Source organism: Lycorma delicatula, chromosome 8, assembly GCF_047948215.1.
Source record: "Lycorma delicatula isolate Av1 chromosome 8, ASM4794821v1, whole genome shotgun sequence".
NCBI classification, from domain to species: domain Eukaryota; kingdom Metazoa; phylum Arthropoda; class Insecta; order Hemiptera; family Fulgoridae; genus Lycorma; species Lycorma delicatula.
Window position 1 is genome coordinate 79,962,662 of NC_134462.1, and position 6,000 is coordinate 79,968,661.

The following is a 6,000-nucleotide window of genomic DNA, read 5'->3' on the forward strand; positions in this document are numbered from 1 at the left end:
GGGGATGATCTTTGGCAATAAATAAAAACTATATTTAAAGGGTTACGTTTAAGTGCGAATTTTTGGATGACTCAAAAATGTCAAACTTTTCCCAATAAATTGTAATAATTTGATTTTAAGATAATCTGATAAATTTCAATTGTTATAGGAAGTATGTTTTCGGAACTTATCTTTTCTTTTTAAGAACTGAAATATAACAACAAGGATTTTAATAAAAATCTTAGAAAGAGTACATTAATAAAATTGTACAAAACGTATGAAGACAAACATTAAAAGTTTTCTTTTATTGCTTGTAATAAGTTAAGATTTTACTTTAGCGCGTATAAAATATTTTTTTTATTATATAAATAAAAGAGAAAAAGTACAAAATAATTTACAAGAAAATTTGTTTTTTTCTTGGTAAAGTGTTAGTGATAAAATATATTTTATTACAAGACCATATGAAGTAGGATACCGAATATGTATTTATTTATTTTATTAGGCTAGTTATTCTTTTTTTAACTACCCACTCAATCCTTAACTTCGGTAACATCTCATCTTTTATAAAAAAAAAATCCATTTATACAATAAATTCTTAACAAAAAAGTTTTACAATAAAACTTTCTAACTTTTTTTGCAAGTCATTTAACTTATAAAAATTCAGTGTTCATTCTAGCAGTTTTATTTCCATGTAAAAAAAAATATAATAACAATAACAAAATGAAGGAAAAGATGAAAAAAAGAAAAATGTTACATATAAATAGGATTAAATGAGGTAATTCCACAGAGCTTCATTGGTCTTTACTTTGTGCTTTGTAGGTTTTTTTTTTTGCGAGTGAATTAGAGTAATAAGTTCTTTGTCGTCTTCTTTGTTATATATTCCTATATTATTTATGAACTTACATTATCAAGCTAAAGAATGAATTTTCATTATATTTCATAGAAAAAAATAACCAACTTGGTAAAAATTTAATAAATTTTTTAATTGTTATAGACATGTTATACATTTTATATTGTCCTTATAATTAGTTAATATCGTTAATTGATATAGTTACATAGCGTATAAAAGGTTTGCGAAGTATTGTGTCACTTTTGGCAAAGTATTTTAGTCTTTACGTTGGTCAAGTCGTGATTACAAAAATAAGATTTAAACATCAAAATTCCCAAATTTCGAATAAAACATTTTGGATTTTAGGGTCTCTCTTACTCAGTGGAGAAAATTTAGTAAAAATGTATTTATAAAAAAGTGATCCCTAATAAAAAATTAATTTAAAAGAGAATCGTTTATAAATCATGAAAAAGTTTGCTTCTAATTTTGGGTCCGAAGTAGTTGGCAAAGTTACTTTAATTTTAATAAACCTTTAAAAGATGAAGAAAAATACACAAAAAAAAATTATAATAAATTTAAAAGAGTTAGAGCCAAAAAACCAGAATGTATATATAATTTTTTAGAGGTGAGTGATAAATTTAAAAAAAAAAAAAATTGTCTAAAAATATTCATATATAGGTTGAACTTAAAACATTTCCTTAAGTAATTTTTTTTTATAAATCTAACACCTCCTTCAATAGAGACTAAAATAAAAAAATCCAATTTTCGAAAGCTTTTCTGCATTTTAGGTCCGGGATCTATAATTTAAAAAAAAATTTTTTGACATTTCTGGATATCTATATATATGAAGTAAAAACTTTCAGAAAATTTTTAAAAAATACATAAATCGAAGCGAGATGAAGCAAAAAAAAAAGACAAAAAATATTAATTTTAAGAAGTGGGAATAGATTTTTTGAAAAATAAAACGTTTTTTGGGATTATTTAAATATGCTTTATAAACAAAATGTTTTTCTTTAATAAAGTTTTCTCTAAAATGACTCTGTTGAAAATCGAAATTGATCTTTTCGTCATATCTTCCCACGGCCTGAACAGATTTTAGAAAAAAAAACATAATATTAAAAATTCCCCATATACAAAAATATTTGAGCCAAATTTGAAGAAAATCAGTTCGGTCACTTCTGAAATAAACACCAAAAGCAGTGTGAAACATATACGTACAGATTTATATTATACATTCAAACATTTTTTTTTTATTTAGATGAACTAGTGGCCTAAAATGTAATGATTTGCGAAAAATACAGACACCACATTTTTGACGTAATCACCATATTTTCTCCTTAAATACAGCTATTCTAGCTATATTCGCGGGGAAAATAAAAAACGATTTTATCCTAAAGCATCTTTTTCCTTTAATTGTTCCAAAAATAAATTCTTATCAGTACTTAAAAATATTAAAATATGTTACTCCTTGTAACAATCATTGTACCAAATTGCTTATTTGAAATTGAACTCGATTAGTATAGACAAAAAAAAAAAATTCTTTCATTTTTTTTTTTTGAATTTGGATTCTTATAAATTGTCAAAAAACTAGACTTAACTATCAACACAACTTGTTAACTCAAAATTTGGTGTTGATTATAAAAAGAAAAAGTTTTAGTATGTATGTTCCTTTTTGTATTTTTTTTTAAGTTTATTTCATTATACTGTTCTTTTTAGTTTTTGATTTATTTAAAATATATAAATAATAGCCCCTTTATACAATAACAATAAAACCCTTTATACATAAGTGCTCTTTATGGACAGCCCAGTACATATCCCTTTATATTTAAGTGTGCAATAAAGTACTACTGAAATGAAAAATAGGCGGTTCATAAGAAAAGAAAAAAAGGGAAAATCTTTATTTAGATGATGATAACAATACAGAAAAGAATGCAGAGAAACGATGAAAAAGCACTGATATAAAGCGGCAAGCTAAAAACAGTATAGAATGCAAGACTATCAATTTTATTTATAACCCTGTTTTTTTCTAATTTTAATCGATTTACTTATTAAAAAAAAAAATGTTAATACTAAAATTACATTAGCCTATATAAAAATTATTAGCCTATAAAAATATCAATACTAAGCAATGACAATGACAAAGAAGTCTCTTAAATAGTTTTATAGTTATATTATATTGAAAAAAACAACCTTAGAAAACCTTCCTGGATAAAAAAAAGTCATTGATATCGATTTATTTGATGAAGGTTTAAAATTATATAAAAACAATAATAAATTTGTAAATAACTAAACTAAATAATAATTACTAAATATTTTTATTTTATTTTTTTTTTTTTTGTACAGCCTATTTTAAAATAAAAGTGATTTCAAAAGTTATTCATTAAATTAAATTCTCATATTCGTTTTATAAACAGTTAAAAACAAGAATAGTGATAAATTCTACAAGTCACATTAATTATGCAAATCTGTATAAAAATCTAAGATAGGGAAATGAAAGTATATAGAGGAAATAAGGATGTAGGGAGTTCTGAAACATTTCAAAATAGAAAGAAAAAAAAAATAGTTTTAGCTCTGTTGCTTTATAACGACCTCTATGAAAAAAAATGCTAATGTTAATATTTTCCGTATCCGGGATGTGCAATAGAAGCATATGTTACGTTACAAGTAATAAAGTGTACAGATGAGATGTATGAGAAAAAAATAATAAACGTATGGATTGTAGAAGATCAGATAGACGAGTATAAAAGAAAATGATGAAAACCATTTTTGTAGAATAAAGAATGAGACACTCCAGTAGAAAGAGTAAACAAAAGTATATCGTTGTTGTAAAACATATAATGAGGAAGAAAAAGATTGTTTCATGATATATGGGGGAGAAGGTTTACATCAGATGATTCTGTAGGGATATTCTGAAACAAACAGGGCAAACAACGAGTGCCCATGCATCATTTATCTAGATAAGATAGCAAAATTTATCGACCACATACTGAAAATAAAACATTATTATATTAAAGTGTAAAAAAAGTGTAATTTACAAAGTAAATATTTTAAAGTAGTAGAATTTAAAGATATTTTCATTTTAATAGATATATACCTTTCAAGACCAGGTGCACAATGTGAAGGTTATGTGTACATTAAAAGGTTAATCCAATGAATGATAAAAACACTCAGCACTTACCTATAACAAAATAAACAGAAGCACATTAATGATTACAATTTTTTCCAAGTTATTTTAATTTTATTAAATATATAATAATAATAATAATAATAATAATAATAATAATAATAATAATAATAATAATAATAATAATAATAATAATAATAATAATAATAATAATAATGCCTTTATTTAAACAGAAAATATTTACAATGCTCAGAAAAAAAATTATATTATTATCAGACTGTTAGATATACGTACAATGCGTACAAAAAATAATTAAATGAACAAAAATTTATAGTTTCCGAAAATATTAAATTAAAACAACTTTGGTACAAATAATAAAAACATTCTTTAATAAATCGATATTTATAATTCCATGTTTTCTGAACAATATTTATTCCGTATAAAATATTTCTTAATTAATCACATGAATTTTTATTATAATTATTATTATTAAATTTCTTAAATTTTATCTAATAGAGTATTGGGCAGACAGCAATAAAATATTTCAAGACTTCCTTCTCTTTAAGGTTTAACAAACTACACACGTGTGATGAACCCATTAAAGAATTTACGTTTAGATAAGCCGTTTGGAAAGTTCTCAGCTTGAAAATAAAAAACTAGATTTTTATTTATTATTTTTCAACGTAGTCATCTTGAGATTAGCCATTTAGACTAGTGGGTTTTCAACTTTTTATTCACTCAGTATGACGTGATTTCTCAATCTTCTGTAAAATAAGAGATTATCTCAGTACTGACCTTATTAGTTTAAGTGAATCTTCATGCAGAGAGCCGTTTCTTCAGATTTGGGAAAAAGAAATACCTCTGAGAGCGAAATCCCGCGAATATGGGGCATGTAGAAGTACTTTGAAAACTAGGACATTGATTTTTAGAGCAACAACCCGAAACTTGGTGTGCAGACGCATTATGGTATGAATGATCACTTTATTTTTGGCCAGATGTGAACGTTTAGATTCAATAACACCTTTAAACCATCCAGTAATGAAGAGTAATACTCTCCGATGATGATCCTGCCTTTTACCAGGTAATTTATGAACATCAAATTACGAGAATCTAAAAAAACCGTATCCACAAATTTATCAACAGATCGAACCGTTTTCTTTTTCTTTTGCGCAATTTCATCTGTTCTTACCTACAGTTTGATTTTCTGTTTGGTTCTTTAGCATGCAACAAAAAATCCATGTTTCATATAATGTTTTAAAACATCAAAGAAACTCAATTACGTTTTAATATGTCTAACACCCTTGAGAGTTGTTCCAAATCCAAAAGACGGTTAACAAATGCGACACCCATCAAGCGGAAAGAGTTTTCACACCCAAAATATCGTGTAAAATTTAATGAACACGAACTATCGAGATATTTTTAATACTCGATTATCTCTGTTCAGCGATCATTTCATATTGCATTGTAGATTTTTATGACGATTTCATCGGTCGTAGAGAGGTTTGGAAATCCCCAAGCGTTCATCGTCTTCTACGAATACGTTTGAATTTAACATCTCAATTTTTTACCAATGAAAAACGAAAGGGAAGAATTCTTTAAACTGGAATCTTAACTCTTTTTGTATGTTTTCGGGGTTAAACCTTTTAAACCAAAGTATTTTATATTAAGGTTCAATTTTATTCATTTTTCAGAAAATGTTATAACGTTTTTGCTTTATTCGATCGCCAAAAGCAAGCAACTGACCGCACTCGTCCGAAACTTTGTAACATGCCATCTAAAGGATCATACTTGGTAAATATCATAGCCATTTGGTCATACTTACCTCATCTCTGTGTCAAAGAACTTTCCGAACGATCCTAGTATTAATTTCACTCTAACCTTAAAAACAGCAGAGAAAAAACGAAAAACTGTCAGCGAAAAACTATCTTTGTTGTAAATGTACCCTTTAAATACTTTCAACTTATTACACAAGAAGAATTTCTGGTTATTTATTGCTGCTGCCATTATTGAAGTTATTATTTACTTCTGAACTTATTGTTTATTTTATTTTTAACATTCCAAAGCACAC